Source organism: Phoca vitulina, unplaced genomic scaffold (genome assembly GCF_004348235.1).
Source record: "Phoca vitulina isolate PV1807 unplaced genomic scaffold, GSC_HSeal_1.0 scaffold71, whole genome shotgun sequence".
Taxonomy (NCBI): domain Eukaryota; kingdom Metazoa; phylum Chordata; class Mammalia; order Carnivora; family Phocidae; genus Phoca; species Phoca vitulina.
In genome coordinates, this window is record NW_022589774.1 from 7,046,822 (window position 1) to 7,064,984 (window position 18,163).

The window sequence follows — 18,163 nt, forward strand, 5'->3', positions numbered from 1 at the left end:
GACACAGGAACCTTCACGAAGACCTGGGGGGCCCGGTGTGGACTTCACATCCTCGCAGTCCACAGAGTCCTCTGTCTGGATGAGGAGCTGTGGGGAAAGTGGCCCCCTTCTCTCCCAGGCCCCGCTGTGCCGTACCTCCTGAGGGGCCTTCCCCACAGCACACGGACCCCGGGACTGCACATTCGAGCTCTGCCCAGGCCTTTTGCAAAAAGCTGCCACTGGGCCACCATTTGGGCTCACTCAGGGGCGCAGTCCACTCTCAGGAAGATGAACCCAGGGAAGAGGCCCTGGAAACAGACTTGTGGCCCTTTGGGCCGGGAATTCCACAGTCCCAGGTGCCCAAGCTTGGTGTACAAGGGGGCTGGGGGGCTTTCTCCTCGGCCCCACGGATCCTGTGCCCTGGGGGCAGGGACGGCTCCAGAGCAGGGGCTCAGGGAAGAGGTCCCTCCAGTCTGAGCCTAAGGATGTTGTCGCTGCCAAGCCCTTATTGTGAAACTTTGAGTCTGCTCGTTAATCTCTCTGCGCCTTGTTTTCTGCGTCTGGACAATGGAGATGAAGACAGCAAGGAGTAACAGGAATACACGAGCTTATTCTGAATGGGCCAAGTGCTGAGGGCAGTGCTGGGCAAAGCGTCAGTGAGTGCTGTCCATTAAGTGTAATTATTACTTGGACTCAGGCGTCCTCAAAGTCGTTAACAGATTGAGTGCTCTGTGGAGCCCTAGAGAATTCCAAGAACCAGGTACTCTGGCTACCTGATCTGTTGTCAGGCCGGAGCTCGTGACTGCGACAGAAACCGTGGAAGGCCGGGAACAGAAGCGAATGGGATAGAAGGGAAGGTCGGTATTTGCTGCCAATTTGTTCAGAGAGTGTTTCTGGGGCAGGTACTCTTCTAGGCGCTGTTCCAGGTAACAGGACTGAGCAAGACAGACAGGATCCCCAACTTCATTCATCCTTCCTTCTTGGGGTAGGGGAGGGGCATAGAAGGAAGATATTTAACAAGAAAGCAATGAAATAAACATGAGCCATGCAGACAAAGATAAGGGGTGTGAAAGAAATCCAATAGGGTTAATTGAGAGTGAACAGCTAATGATGGGAGGTGGCGAGGATGAACTGCATGCGGTAGGCTAGTCCCTCATGGCCACTGAGGAGGAGACATTAAAGCTGAGACCTGAGGGGGCGCCTGGGCGGCTCCGTCCATGACTCTTGATTTCGGCTCAGCTCAGGTCATGATCTCAGAGTCTTGGGATCCAGCTCCGTGTCAGGCTCTGTGCTCAGCAGTGGGTGGGCGGTGGGGTGGGCCTACTTCAGATTCTCTCTCCCTCTGCCTCTCCTCCTGCTCACGTTCACAAGCACGCGATCTCTCTCTCTCTCTCTCTAAAATAAGTAAAAATCTTAAAAAAAAAAAAACAACAACAACTGACACCTGAATAATTAGGAGGAACCAGCTGTATAAAGAATCAGGAAAAGGCCATTCCAAGAAATGAAATTGGCTAGTGCCAGGGCCCTGAGGTGGTCGTGTGCTGGACACAATACGAGAAACAGAAGACCTGTGTCACTTAAAGGTAGTGAGCAAAGGGAAGAATGACAGGAGACAGAAGTTAGAAAAGCAGAGGGGGACCCGGTGATGCACTTCTCAGAGTTTAATATGCCCACACACCCCCTGGGGATCCTGTTAAAGCACAGTTTCAGATTCCATAGGTCTGAGGTGGAGGCCTGAAATTCTGCATCCCTAACATGCTCCCAGGTTGGGCCGATGCCACCGGTCCGTGGACCACACTTTGAGAAGCAGGGCTTTAGGCCACAGATTCTATCGTAACTATATTGAGAAGACTTTGGGTGACCTTAAGCAGGGATGTGACTCAGTCTGGCCGTATTTTTCGAGCTTGCCCTGGCTGCAGTGTGGAGGCCAGGTCAGGGGTAAGACAAAAGCCTGGACACCAGTGGGGATGCAATTGTAGTGGCCCAGGTGGAAGGTGGGGGTGGCCCGCCTGGGGCTGGGCATTGTGAGCTACAGAGAAGTAAGTGCAGAGCAGGTCAATGAGCCTAAGTCACGAAGGGGGTGAGTGAAACACAGAACTCCAGCATGACGACTCCTAGGTCTGAGGCCTGAGCCAAAGCTGGCGTGGTGCCTTCACTGGTGTGGCCAAGGCTAGGGCTTTGTTAAAAAAAAAAAAAACAACAAAAATTAAAAGCCCAGAGTTTCAGTTTGAGATGGTAGTCACAAATTCAAGTGGAAATGTTGAGTCAGATAGATGAATCTTGAACTCAAGAGTGAATCTGGGGCTTTCGAGCATTAGGAGCGTTGGTTTGCGGATGGTGTTTTAAAGCCACAGGACTGGATGGACTTGCTTACGGAGACCGTGTAGCAGAGGAGGAGATCTGAGAGCTGACGCCACAGGTTCCTAGCATCTAGAGGTCATGGGCGAAGGAGGAGCCAGAAAAGGAGAGTGAAGAAGGGCTGGGGGAGTGGGAGCATAGGAAAGTGGTGTGGCGGGCCTAACAGTGGACCCCAGAGATACCGTCACCCTACTCCATGGAACCTGTGACTCTATCACCAGATGTGGTAAAAAGGACTAAGCAGATGCAGTTAAGGTTAAAGAGCTTGAGGGGAGAGCTTATTCTGGATTATCTGGGTGGACCCAATCTAACCACTGGAGTCTTTAAAAATAAAATGGAAGATAGGAGAGGGGGTCAGAGAAATGGAAGAAGAGGAGCAAGAGATTTGAAACACGAGGAAAACTTGACCCAGGATTGCAGGCTTTGAAGATGGAGAAGCCAATTCCAGAACATAGGAAAGGCCCTCAGCAGGCAGGTAGCAAAGACATAGGACCCAATTCCCACAACGGCAAGTATTGAATTCTGCAGAAAACCTGAATGAGCAAGGAAACAAAGTCTCCCCTAGAACGTATAGCAAGGAATACAGTGCTGCCAGAACCTCGATTTTAGCCAGAGACCTGTGTTGCGCAAAGATAAATTTGCATTGTTTTTATTTCATTTAAATTCAATTTATAGTGTATCATTAGTTTCAGAGGTAGAGGTCAGTGATTCATCAGTTGCATATAATACCCAGTGCTCATTCCATCACATGCCCTCCTTAATGCCCATCGTCCGGTCACCCCATCCCCCACCCCTCTCCCCTCCAGCAACCCTTAGTTTGTTTCCTAGAGTTAAGAGTCTCTCATGGTTTGTCTCCCTCTCTGATTTCATCTTGTTTTATTTTTCCCTCCCTTCCCCTATGATCCTCCGTTTTCTTTCTTAAATTCCACATATGAATGAAATCATATGACTGCCTTTCTCTGATTGACTTATTTCACTTAGCATAACATACTCTAGTTCCATCCACGTCGTTGCAAATGGCAAGATTTCATTTGTTCTGATGGCTGAGTAGTATTCCATTGTAGATATACATATATATGTATATATATATATATATATATACCACATCTTCTTTATCCATTTGCATTGTTTTAAGACACTAGTTTGTGATGATTTGTTACTGCAGCAATAGAAAATGAATTCACGTGGTTTAGAAGCCAAAGAGGAAATCACTTCGGGGGAAAAGGGAGCTATCAGCTGTGTCAAAAGCTGTGTGAGGTTGAGTAGGAGGACGACAGGTGTGCGCTCTGGATAGGGCAACACAGGCTTGTTGTCGACCTTGACAAGCCGTCTCAGCAGAGTGGTGAGGTCAGAGACCAGGCTGGAGTGGGTTGAGGAACAAAGGGCAGGGTGAGGAAGTGGGGCAGTGAACACAGACAACTCTGTTGTAAACTTTGGTTGCGAAGAGAAGGAAGCAAATAGGCCGGTACTGGAGAAGGCTGTGGGTTCATCCAGGAGTTTTGTTTTCCTCATCTTAGCGGGAGCCAGAGAGCTGGTTTGTTTGCTAGAGGAATCAACCTAGTAAGAGTAGTTAGGTTTGCAAGGGGGTGGGCGTGGGGATCAAGAGCAAAGTCCTTGCAAGAGCAGTAAGAGGAGCCTGACACCGGGTACAAGTGAAGGGAGGAAAGAGCCGGAAGGGAAACAAAGACACGCACAGGGGCAAGACGGGTTGTAGTCGTGTCTGTGTGTGTGTGTGTGTGTGTGTGTGTGTGTGTGTGTGTGTGTGGAGAGGGAGGTGTGTCGGAGGTTTAAGGAGACAGAAAAAGACACAGAATGGTTTTTCTTGGAATGTGGGAAGCCCCCTGATGCCAGAAGGTGAGCAGTGTTGCTCCAGGAAGGAACTGGCCTTTGCTGTCTCTCTTCTGCCCCTGACGCTGAGACTGTGAGGGGTCTGTCGGGTCCAGGTTGGGCCCCAGGGTATGTTCCGTCCTAGACCTATAACCCTACACAACTTTCTTAGTCGGCTGGAGCCTCCAGTTTCTTTAGCTTCTGCATTTTAATCAGGCGTGGCCCCCCTACTTCCTGCCAAGGAAAGAGCATCTGCCGAAGTGCTCCGTGGCCTGCCGAGCACTGTATTTCTGGACGGCTGGGGTCCGTCCTATAGCACCGGGCCACCGTGGAGATCCCTCGAAGGCTGGAGATGTGTGCAGGGGAGGGCTCGGCAGCCTGAGACCACTCCCTCCCGAGGCGTGGGCAATTCCTTCCACCTCCACCCAGTCCTGAGAAAAACTCAGGCTTGAGTTTGCTCTCCTGGTACCTGGAACAAAGAGAGTAATAATCTGGGTCGGGGCTTGCTCTCCATGGGGAGCTCCTCCAGGCCTAACGTCTGCAGCTATCATCTGGCCCATCCTGCCCTCCGCTTGCTGAATGTCTGCTCTCCAGGATCGCCCCAGAGCGGCAGGAAGCACGCTAACTTCGGTTCCCTGGGAGAGCTCTCTGCTGGGTTAGGACTTGTTGTGGAGGTGGTTTGGAGAAGGGCTACTTTGTGAAAAATTAAATACGCCTCACTGTGATGAAAGAGAGAGAACATTCTCCCAGCGGAAAGCAGGGATCAGAGAGCAAGAGGACATCGTCCAAGGTCAGACACAGGTCAGCTGAGGAACTGTGAGTCCAAATCAGGTCTATTTGACACCAAGCTCATGTTTTTTCCCCACCATATAACACTGCCTTCCTGGATCCAAGAACCTGCACGCTTCCAGGAAAGGGAAGAGGAGGGAAAGTACCCGCGGCATTTACAGAGTGCTTGCATACCAGGGGTCATGCGTCTGTTCTGACCCTCTCTGCGGGGGTGGTGGGGGGAAGGCACACCTCTGGGTGGCTGAGAGCCTCTCAGTGTAACACAGACAGAGGTGGTTTTGTGACTAACCCCTGGCAATCAGAGATCTATGGGAAACGGGTATGCTCTGGCACGGAAGCTATGCTGAGGTCAACATTCGGTCCTGGTTGCCTAAGACAGAAGATCCGGGAACAACAACAGGGCACTATGTTCTTTTCTGCAACCACCTTCTCTACTCCTCCTGCCAGTCCCCCCCCTTTTTTTTCTCCAAAGTAGGACGCAGTAGACAAAAGAAAATTTTCAGGGGAATGAAGATGGAAAGGAACCCCTTCAAAACTCACAGAAACATTCAAATGGTAGAAAAAGAAGTAAACTGATTTTGAGCTGATTCCCAAGGAAAGTGTTTGTAGTTTGTGTCTAGCCAAGTGAATTGCTTGCTAAAACCCAAACAAATCAAATCCAAAAATCAACTCTTCGTATTCCTCTGAGGAATCCAGAGTCTCTAAAGCATAATATTCACAATGTCCAGCAGATAATCCAAAATTATTTGACACATGAAGAGACAAGGAAATGTGGCCCATTCTCAGTAGAAAACAACCACAAATGACTCAGATGCTGGAATCAGGAAACGACTTCGAAGCAGCTATATGTCTATGTTCAATGATGTAAGGAAAAATATGCTTGCAATGAATAGAAGGGTAGGGAATCTCAGGGAAAAACAGAAATCATAAAACATAACTAAATGGCAATTCTAGAACAAAAAATTGCAAGCTATGAAATAAACTAAAAATTACAATATCCAAAATAAAAAAAAATTATATAATGGGCTTCACCACAACCAACATGACTCAAAAAAAATTCAGCGAACTCAAAGGAAGTTCACTTAGCATAACATACTCTAGTTAACAGAGAGAGAAAGCAAAAAAAAAATTTATTTTTAAATCAGAAAAGGGGGCGCCTGGGTGGCTCAGTTGTTAAGCGTCTGCCTTCAGCTCAGGTCATGATCCCAGGGTCCTGGGATCGAACCCCGCATTGGGCTCCCTGCTCGGCGGGAACCCTGCTTCTCCCTCTCCCACTCCCCCTACTTGTGTTCCCTCTCTCGCTGTGTCTCTCTCTGTCAAATAAATAAATAAATAAATAAATAAATAAATAAATAAATCTTTTTAAAAAAATCAGAAAAGACTTTCAGACACCTATGGAACTCATGCAGCACATGTCTAACATACTTATAACTGGAGTCACAGAAGAAGAAGAATGAGAAAATGGAACAAAAATATTTGAAGAAATAATGGCTGAACCCTTTCCAAATATGGTGAAAGACATAAATTTATAGATTGAAGAAGCTCAGTGAACCTGAGGCAGGGTAAATATCTTGAAGAGAACTATGCCTAGGCATCAAACCATTGAAAAGCAAAGATAAAGAGAAAGCAGTCAGAGAAAAACAACATGCTACATACAGAGGAACAGTGACGTGAATGACTGTTACCAGAAGCCACGGAAACATCTTTAAAGTGCTGAAAAGGGAAAAAAAAAAAAGTGTAATTCTAGAGCTAGTGAAAATATTCTTCAAGAATGAAGCCAAAGACAATTTCAGATAAAATAAAATTAAGAAAACTCATTGACAACAGAGCTCCAGTCCAAGAAATGATGAAATTCTTGATGCTAAAGGAAAACATTACCAGATTGACATTCAGATCTTCAAGAAGGAATGAAGAGCTTCGGAAATGGAACCATCTCGACAGAAAAGTTTATTTTTCCTCTTAATTCCTTTAAAATATGTATGACTCTGAAGCAAATAAATATTTTCTTGTGGGTTTTATAACATAGGTCGATATAATTAATATACATGACAATATAATATAAAGCATGAGACGGCACACTTTTCCAGGAAAGGGTAAGAGGGTAAATGCTGTGGATCTGAGGGCCACAGGGTCTCCGTCACAGGTGCCCAACTCTGCCCTGTAGTGTGAGAGCAGCCACAAACACAAGCCAAGGTGCCTGGCTAGGCTCCAATAAAACTCTAGGTACAAAAATAGGCAGCAGGCTGGATCTGGCTCACTCACCACAGGTTTGTCCACCCCTGGCATAAAGGAAAATGGCAGTAGGATGGCAAAAGGCTTTATACAGGGCCAAAGTTTCTGCATTTAAATGAAGTGGTACAATATTAATTCTAAGTGGACTGTGAAAAGTCAGTGTCTCTCAATAGTGGCAGTATGGACCTTTTCAGTCAGATCATTCTTCACTGTGCGTGCGTGCATGTGTGTGTGTGTGTGTGTGTGTGTGTGTGTTGGCAGGGGATGTCCTGAGCACTGGAGGATGTTGAGTAGCATCCTTGGCTTCAACCCACTAACTGCCAGTGGCACCACTCTTCCCAGTTGTGACAACCAAAACTGTTTCCAAACACTGCCAACTGTTCCCCGGTTAACATTAACAACCAGTGCCCTAAAGCAACCACCAGAAACTCCAGAGATAGAACTAAAAAGCCAATAGGTAAATTGAAATAGAAGTCTAGGGGCGCCTGGGTGGCTTAGTCCATTAAGCATCCGACTCTTGATTTTGGCTCAGGTCATGATCTCAGGGTGGTAAGATGGAGCCCCATGGAGGGCTCAGCGCGAGTCTGCTTGAGATTCTCTCTCTCCCTCTCCTGCCCCTCCCCCTGCTCATGCTCTCTAAACAAACAAACAAATAAATAAAATCTTTTAAAAAATTAAATAGAAGTCTAGAAAACACTTAAATAGTCCAAAAGAAGGCAAGAAAGGAAAGTTTCCTCCCTTGTGTGTTCCTCTCTCTTTCAAAGGAAAAAAGGGAGGAAAAACAGAAAATAAATAACAAAATGATAAATATAAATCCAACCATCTCAATATTGCATTGTATGTTAATGAGGGCTAAACACTCCAATTAAAAGGCAGATATTGTGAGAATGAATGAATAAAAAGCAAGACCCAACTCTATGCTGTCTCAAGAAACTCACTTCAAATATGAGGGCACAAATAACTTGAACGTAAATGAACAGGAAAAGATATACTATATAAACAGTAAGGAAGAGAAAACTATAGAGAGTATATTAAAGATATACAGATAAAATCAAATTCAAGGTTAAAGAGCGTTACTAAGATAAAAAGGGATATTTTGTAATGTAAAAAATAAAAGGAAGATGAAAGACCTGTACCCCCAGAACTATAAAATATTGATGAAAAAGCTGAAGATGACACAAACAAATGGAAAGATAGTCCATGCTCATGGTCTAAAGAACCAATATTGTTAAAATGTCCATACTACCCAAAGCAATCTACAGATTCAATGCAATCTCTATCAAAATACCAACATTTTTCACAGAATGAGAACAAATAATCCTAAAATTTGTATGGAACCACAAAAGACACCAAATAGCCAAAGCAATCTTGAGAAAAAACAAAGCTGGAGGTATCCTAATCCCAGATTGCAAGATATACTACAAAACTGTAGTCATCAAAACAGTATGGTACTGGCACACAAATAGACACATAGATCAACAGAATAGGATAGAGAGCCCAAAAATAAACCCATGCCTATATGGTCAATTAATCTATGACAAAAGAGGCAAGAATATACAATAGGGAAAAGACAGTCTCTTCAACAAATGGTGTTGGGAAAATTGGACAGCTACATGCAAAAGAATGAAACTGGACAACTTTCTTATACCATACACAAAAATAAAATGATTAAAAACCTAAATTTGAGACTTAAAACCATAAAACTCCTAGAAGAAAACATAGGCAGCAATTTCCTTGACATCAGCCATAGAATCATTTTTCTAGATATGTCTTCTCAGACAAGGGAAACAAAGCAAAATTATTGGGACTACACCAAAATAGAAAGTTTTTGCACAGCGAAGGAAACCATCAACAAACAATAAGACAACCTACTGAATGGGAGAAGATATTTGCAGATGATATATCCTATAAGGAACTAATATCCAAAATATATAAAGAACTTACACAACTCAACATGCAAAACAAACAAACAAAACAACCCAGTTAAAAAATGGACAGAGGACCTGAATAGACATTTAATTTTTTGTCTATTCAATTGTCTATTTAATTGTCTATTAATAATAGACAATAGCTCTGGGAAAGGGTCCAGAGGAGAGGGTCTGGGAAGGACTCTGCAGCTGCCTCTCGGCCTCTGTCCAGGACCGCTGCTTCAGATCTGGGCTGCGGGCACGGAGGTCTGGTCAGTGACAGAGCGGCGGCGGCATTAGGAATCCCCTCCCCTGCCTCATTCTCTACTCGCCCCTTAGCTCTCAGCTCAGGGAAGCTTCTCTGACACCTTCTGTATTATTTTATTCGGGATACTCCATAGCTCTCCTTCATGACCTTTTCACGCTTTAAAATTATAGATTTATTGGTGCAATTCTTTGATCCGCATCTCTTCCTCTAAACTGTAACCTTGAGAGCAAGGACCATGTCTTGTGCTCACCACCAGGGGCAGATTCAGGTTTTGTGGGGACGGAAGATTTTTATCGTTTGGGGAGGGGGACCCTCTTTAAGAAAATAAATATATAATTATAAAGCTCAAATTAACTATAAATAAATATTCATTTAGAGGGAGCATTGGAATTGCCACGAACTCCTAGAGCTTAGGAGATGTTCTGAGGAGCTCACTTAGACAATTTAGTAGACATACTTACATAGAAATGCTTCCTGGTGGTAACCAGGCTTCCTCTGGCTACTTCAAACATCCCACAGTTCCCAGCACTCACACGGGCTGCGCAAGTGAGGAGCCTGAAGCTTCATCTTCATTAGCTGCTCAGTATGTCCATCTCTGTTCATCACCATGTCCCCAGTACCTAGCACCACGCTGGATATACGGTAGATGCTCAAGGATTCACAGCTGCCGTAATGGTAACGATGATCTTTCTTCTTGCCCACATCTGAGTGTTGACCAGGATATGCAAAGACAAGAGAGGAGAAGAGAGATCTCATCTCATCTCACACCACCAGTAAATGGGTGAGGTAGACAACCACAAGTGTGATTACTTTTTAGGACTAGATTAATACGTCACCAGAAAGGACAGGAAGGTGGGTAACTTTTGTTCCAGATGGCAAGGCAAAGTTGGGAAGAGAAGACCAGGGAGGTCAGTTGGGAAAATTCAGGCCCACAAAGTGGCTGATGGGGCATTTTATGTTTTTATGAAAGTACAGTAGCAGATAACACATTCAAACTTCCATTTTATTTGATTTTTAAAATATTTTATTTATTTATTTGAGAGAGAGAGAGCATGAGCAGGGGAAGGAAGAAGGAGAGGGAGAAGCAGACTCCCCGCTGAGCAAGGAGTCCAATGCGGGACTCAATCCCAGGACCACGAGATCATGACCTGAGCTGAAGGCCCGCGCTCTGAGCCACCTGAGCCACCCAGGCGGCCCTTATTTTTTATGTTTTAATATATTTTTAAGTAGGCTCCACACCCAGCATGGAGCCCAACGTGGGGCTTGAACTCATGAACCTGAGATCAAGACCTGAGCTGAGATCAAGAGTCAGACGCTTAACCAACTGAGCCACACAGGTGCCCCCAAACTTCCATTTTAGACCAGAGGTTATGGTGCCCAGCTGCCTATGAGACAAGGCTAACCACCGAACTGCAGAGCTTGGCACTCAGAGAGATGTGATGGCTCTGTGCCCAGACATAGCCCATCTAGAAAGCCCATCCGTCCAACAGGAACATCCTCTCAAGGAGCTGGGCAGGAGGGTGGAACCCAGGGCTGAAGGGGTGTGGCTGAACCACGGGCAAGAGCATGGAGCAAGTGGTTTCCATAAAGAAGGAGGGTGAAGCCTCAAGAAATCTTTCAGGATGTTTGCTGATAGCAAGGCCATCATAAAATAAGAATGCAACATCTGGATTCCGATATGGTCACCTGAGAACATAACACTCCATATTTCATTTGGGCAATTGATTCAGCAAGCACTGAGAGCTACTGTGGGCTAGGCAAGTTCTTGCAAGGTATCCTTTCTTCTTTATGTATGTTTCGTCCCATTTTTGCACCCAAATGGCTTGAGTCAAGTTTATCTGGACACCTGAAAATCTCTAGTATATTCATGATACATCTTGACATAGGTAATGTGACCCCCAGATGTACTCAGACCTCAGCCTTCCCTACTATTTTTTAAAACAACTCTTAGTTGTGCCCTACTGTCCCAGGCACTGTGCTAGACTCTCACATTCTCCCATCTGATCCACAAGTCTTCAGCTAGCTCGCCACAGGGCCTGCAGACCCATTCGACTGCATGAGCTATACTGAGAATTGCTTCATTCTCACCCCGAAGACGTGGCAAAAGATTTTAGCAATCCAGCCTGGGAGCCCTGCTTGCTAGCTGAGTCTGACCACACATAGAGAGCATGGTTTAAAACATTAGCTAATTTTAAAAAATTAAAACATGGCAAACCAAATCTGATTTATAGATGCAATGCAATCCCAATCAAAATCCCAGCAGGCTTTTTTTTTAAATTTTAGAATTCATTAGCTGATTCTAAAATTCACATAGAAACGTAAAGAACTAGAATAGCCAAAACAATTTTGAAAAAGAGAAACAAAATCACAGGATGTCTGCTAATTAAAGAATTACTATAGCGATTCCTTGAAAAGTTAAACATATGTAAACAAATGTAAAAGTTGAAACTATAATACTTCTAGAAGAAAACATATAAGAAAATCTTTGTGACCCTGGGGTAGGCAAAAATTTCTTAAGACACAAAAAGTACAAACCTTAAAAGAAAAAAAAATGGATAAATTAGACTTCATGAAAATAAAAAACTTTTTTTTTTTTTTAAGATTTAATTTATTTATTTGAGAGAGAGAACGAGACAGAGAGAGAGCATGAGAGCGGGGAGGGTCAGAGGGAGAAGCAGACTCCCTGCTGAGCAGGGAGCCCGATGCGGGACTCGTTCCCGGGGCCTCCAGGATCATGACCTGAGCCGAAGGCAGTCGCCCAACCGAGCCACCCAGGCGCCCTTCCACTCTGCAAGAGACACCATTAAGAAAATGAATAGGCAAGCTATTAGCTGATAGAAAACGTCTGCAAAGTATATAACTGACAAGGATTTGCATCTAGCAAATATGCACATATATATGTGCAGAACTCTTACAACTCAGTAATAAGTCAACCCAATCTTTCAAAAAGGTACACAAAGGGGCACCTAGGTGGCTCAGTTGATTGAGCGTCTGACTCCTGATTTCAAGTCAGGTCATGAGCTCAGGGTTGTGGGATTGAGCCCCGCATCAGGTTCCACATTCAGTGTGGAGTTGGCTTGAATTCTCTCTCTCCCTCTCCTCCCCCCTGCTTGTACTCTCTCTTTCTCTCTCTAAATAAAATCTTTGAAAAGTAAAAATAAAAAGGTACCCCAAATTTTGATACTTCATATACAGAAAAAGATTTAAGAGCCATGAAAAGATGTCCAATCATTAGTTACCAAGGAAATGCAAATTAAAACCAAAATGAGATGCCACGACCACCTACCAGAATAGCTAACATTAAAAAAAGATGGACACCACCGAATCTTGGCAAGGATACAGTGCATGCTGGACTCTCATACATTGCTGGTGGGAATATAAAATGCCACAACCACTTTGGGAAAAGATCAGCAACTTCCAATACTGAATACTGTAATCCCCCCGTATCTGCGGGGGGTTTGTTCCAAGACCCTCAGGGGATGCCTGAAACCACAGATAGTATTGAACCCTATATATGTGATGTTTTTCCTGTACGTACACACCTATGATAAAGGTTAATGAGAAATTAGGCACAGTAAGAGATTAACAACAATAACTAATATTAAAATAGAATAATGATAACACCACACTGTAATAAAAATTATGTACATGGAGTCTCTTATTGTACTGTCCTCATCCTTCTTCTTGAGATGAGAGAATGCCTGTGTGACGGATGAAGCAAGGGAATGACGTAAGCCTTCTTCAGTCAGCAGAAAGATCATCTGCTTCTGGTTCCTCTTGACAGCAGGTAACTGAAACCATGGAAAGGAAAACTGTGGACAGAGGCAGAGGGGGGGACTACTGTCCACACCAAACCTGTGACACAGAAATCCACCCCCCCTCCAAGATGGAGGTCTCTTGGGTGTAGAGGCTGAGTCTCCTCAGATCTGCCAGCCTGCGGGAGGGGGAGGTCAGCTTGCTGGCCAGGCTCAGCCCCTGTAGAGAGGGCCTGTAGTCGAGAGACATATTTAATTACAGGGAGAAGTGTAAGGAACACTTCGTGGAGGCACCTCTAAGCCTCATGCTGCAGTCAGCTTGATCTGTAAGAAAGCAGAGGAGTTGGCATCTCTATTTGTTTCTTGTGCTTGTTCCTTACTGGAGAGGGGACACAGTGGTATTACTCATTAACACAGACCCTCAACCCCCTCCCCAATCCCCTTTGCTGAGCAGCGTGCTGCTCGTAAGCACTTGATTATCCCAAACTGGGAGGTGATTACCGTTAGCTTTCTGTTGAGACCCGTGCACCGTATGCCTTCTAGACAGCTCACCAGGACTTCTTGCTCCAAGCTCCAGATTCCAGACTGGGAACAATGTCTTTCTGCAGTGGGCAGCTGGCCCCGGAAATGCCCTCACTCTGATGCCAACACCGGGCCTCTACACCTAAGTGTGGCCTGACCTTTACACATTCGACTGCAAGTCAACCAACCACTCAAACTCTTTTCCTGTTTTTTATGGGCCATCAAAATTTCCAAACTATTTTGGGGACCAAAATAGGGTGCCAACTTTTCATTTTATTCATCCTCTATCATCATCATTCATTTTCAAAAAATAGATTGTATCTTTTTTTAATAGATTATATCTTTTAGAGCAGTTTTAGGCTCCCAGCAAAACTGAGCAGAAAGTACAGAGAATTCTCACACACCTCGCTGTTACTACACATACTTCTCCCACCATCAACATCCTGCTGCAAAGTGGTACATTTGTTATAACCTATGACCCTCCTTTGGCACATCATTATTGCCCGAAGTCTATAGTTTACATAAGGGTTCACCCTTGGTGTTGGGCATTCTACGCTTCTTGAAAAATCTATAATGACCTGGATTCACCATTACGGGATCACACAGAGTAGTTTTGCTGCCCTAAATATACTCTGTGCTTATCTATTCATCCCTCAATCATTTCATTTTTTAAAAAAACACTTAAGAAATCAGAAAAGAATCTCAACATAGAAATTTTTAACCTGGGCGCCTGGGCGGCTCAGTCGGTTAAACGGCTGCCTTCGGCTCAGGTCATGATCCCAGGGTCCCGGGATCAAGCCCCACATTGGGCTCCCTGCTCAGCGGGGAGCCTGCTTCTCCCTCTCCCTCTGCCTGCCACTCCTCCTGCTTGTGCTCGCTCTCTCTCTCAGATGGATGGATAAAATCCTTTTTTTAAAAAAAGATAAAAAAAAAAAAAGACATTTTTAACCCTTGGACTGGTGAAACTAGTCTGAGGACAAGTGAACTGCAGCCAAATAAGACAATCACCACAGCGTTCATAGACAAGAACTCTGCACCTCAAGTGGTCTCTGTGCCCATTTTACAGATGAGGAAACTGAAGCTCAGCCAAGTAGAGGTAGTGGCCAAGGACTGAAACCCAAGGACCTTAACTCCAGAGATCAAGCGCTCAACTGCCACACTCCAGCATCTTCCTAAAGAGTTCCCAGACCAGTAGCTTTGAGGTAGAAGGAGGGTGTCCCCATGCTAGCCCCAGGTGACTGCTCTCTTCCGACCCCTCCCTCCACACGCACATGCAATGTGCAACTTCCAACATGTACGATATCATTGTATTGGTCTTCTCTTCAGGCAAATTCTGAGAAGGCTTTTTGTCATAAACCAAGAAGTTTATAAATTCCGTCCCTTCTCAGGCCTAGTGTTACACTTTATAGTTACGTGTATTTATCTGCGATACAGGAACTACAGGACACACCCTTACACCGCGGCAGAAAATATTTTACATTAAGACCCCTACTCCAGAAACCTAAAGGTCTCTCAAATAAATCGCACAGGATCACTAAATTGGCAAAGTCCCCAGAAGCCTTCTACGGGGAGCACTGGGCAGCCTCTGCCCAGCACTCAGTGATGTGGTCTTCTTGCTTTTGACCTCAGGCCTCATTTGATGACTTGCAGGTTCCCAGAAGCTTTCACTCCTGATATGAGCCAGAGAGCCCAAACAACAAGGCCTCGAGTTTATAGCCTTTTATCTTCATTCCACTTTAAATAGTTTGTCCTTCTGGGGCGCCTGGGTGGCTCAGTCATTGAGCATCTGCCTTCTGCTCAGGTCATGGTCCCAGGGGCCTGGGATCCAGTCCCGCATCGGGCTCCCTGCTCAGCGGGGAGCCTGCTTCTCCCTCTCCCACTCCCCCTGCTTGTGTTCCCTCTCTCGCTGTATCTCTCTCTGTCAAATAAATAAATAAAATCTTTAAAATAAATAAATAGTTTGTCCTTCTGTGTGTTGGGGTGGGGGTGGGGCTGTTCCCATTGAATTGCCATCACGTGACCTAGGATGAGGGAAACTGTACATGAACATGGGGTTCTGTCCCGGATATTCCATTCACACACATCCCCTTCTCAATACTTCAACCGTCATGTTGGAAAGCCTGACAGAAATGGACTCTACCATTGCCTTGCTGTTGGGGAAGGTCATCAAAAAGACGAGACTGCTAATTGACCTGTGAGCTGGACCCGAGCGCTTGGAGGCTCCTCAGCCCTTCCTCTGTCCTTGGAATGTGGGTTCTGCTTGCCTCTCCTAGAGGCTCCTAGAGGCTGCTCCAAGGACGGAGCCTGGAGATAGTGATGTGGTGTTAAGAACACTTACACGGTTTATGTGACTGAATCCTTTTAAAGGCCTCTTTATGTTCTTTTAAGATTTGGCAGGCGAGTGCAGGAATCCATTAGTCGTACTGCTGCCCAAGACAAGCCTCATACAGAAGTTCCCTTGGTTTATTAAAACTGCCACCTGCCAAGCTGGAGTGGCCTGCCTCTCCCTTCCGTCCCTCCCTGCCCTCCGAGTACAGGGTCCAGTTTCAGATTACACCTGGGAAGTTCCTGGGAGGGTTATGAAGCCATTCTTGCTGTGTGGCCTTGACCAAGTCTCTGGACTTCTCTGGGCCTCTGTCTCCTCTACAGATAAGAATATGGCAACTGGACTAAGTGTGAGGGGGGAAGGGACGTACATGTTGGAAGGGAAGCTGGGAAGGGACGGCTCAGCCCCCTCTTCTGCTGGCTTTCTCTCGCTCCAGTGGTCAGGGGGATCTCCAGCCCTCTGCTCCTACCCAAGAGACTCGCAGAAGGACAGTCAGGGATTTTCGTGTTTCCATTCTCATCTCTAAGGCTTCGAAGGGCTCACGTTTAGGGACTCTGTACAAGGGTATTCTCTACTCTCTACCTCCTTCCAACCCGCCTTTTGTCTCGGAAGCCAACTTCCATGGACTACAGGCAGGGCGCCCTCCCCTCTGGCTTTGACTGGGTTTGGCCAATGGGAGGTGCTGGCGGAGGACTAGCCGAGGAAGAGGTAGAAGTAAGACTCTCCCGGTGCCTCCCCGCTCTCCTCCCCACTGCCCTGCAGCGGCGGCATCTGGCAGTTCCAGCTCTGGTTGGGTGGCCCCTCTTCCTTGACTCCAGCTCTCACAGGTTCCATCACCAAGTTCCTTTACCTTCTCTCCTCCAGTGGAGGGGCGCTCAAAGGACTTCTTGCTGTCGTCAGTCACCCCTTTACCCTGCACACACCTCTGCAGACAGTGCTTCCATTAACAAACACTTCGAATGTGCTTTCTCTTTCCTGCCATACCTCTCTGATGCAGACTCTCAGTACCTCTCTTCTGGCTTTCAGAACTGGTATTCTAACCGACCCCGGCTATGGGGAGGTTCATCTGTAAGATCAAGAGGCGAGTTTTGAAGGGACAAAGCCAAGATCTCTTTGCTGCTGGGCACTTGTCTTCTAGCTACACACACCCTCTCTCCTCCTCGGTGCAAATGAGTGAGTGGAAAGTCATCTAATGGTTGGCTACCGGGTGACATGTTTTACCAAACACAATCCTGTTGCTCACCATAATTATCTGTATTTGTGTATAAGCTGCATTCCTCTGACCATCTGTCTTATTTTTGGTTGACCGACTCCCAAATTCCCTCTCTTTTATTCATGCATAATACATGAATGATTCACAAGTGGGAAAGTCAACAGGGCTCCTTCTACGCCAGTCTCCTCATCTGTAGCAATGGGATAATAAGACTATCAACCTCATAGAGCTGGTGTGAGAATTAAATGAGTAACATCTGTAAGTGTTTAGAACAGCAGGTGCAAAGTATTATCTAACACTATTATTGTACTCTCTCGTCTGGTTCCTCTTGCCTCACCTTCCTACAGCTTGTATGTAGGGAGTAGGGGAGCTGGGTAGGAATTCCTAAGTCCCCCCCCCACCCCACCCCCGCCACTTTCAATGTTTTCCTCAGCTTTCCCCTCCCCCTCCATATCCCACTGCTGAGTAGATTTCCTTCTTTGCCATCTTTTTATCCCAGGAAGCTTCTGGAAGGGCAACCAGGGCAAGTTGTGATCCTTATGTTTTCTGCTTTCAATTCCAGACCAGTGGTTTTCAGATCGTGGCCTGGAGAGCCCTGAGGCTCCCAAGAAGCCCCCCAGGCCCCAGAAAGTGGGTGTCCCTCCAGGTCACACTCTTTAGCTTGCTTTTATCTGTTCAAGCTTCCTTTCAAGATTCTGTTTGATCAAAGGCTTCCAAGACTTTAAAGAGTTGAAAATCCCTGTTCAGAGATATTGCAACTCTCAGTCTTAATTTCTTTGACCCCCATTGCCAAGAAACTTTCTCTACTTCATTCAAAGAGTTTGTATTCTTTTCCACTTCTGATGCTCTGAAATGGATATGTGAACAAGCAAATCTTTGTGTACTCGTCTGGGATGTCTTTCCCAGGTGCTCAACACATTCAGCCAATATTGTCTCCCTAATTCTCAGGCCTCTAGGGAAGATAACTACAGCACTGTTTAACAATAG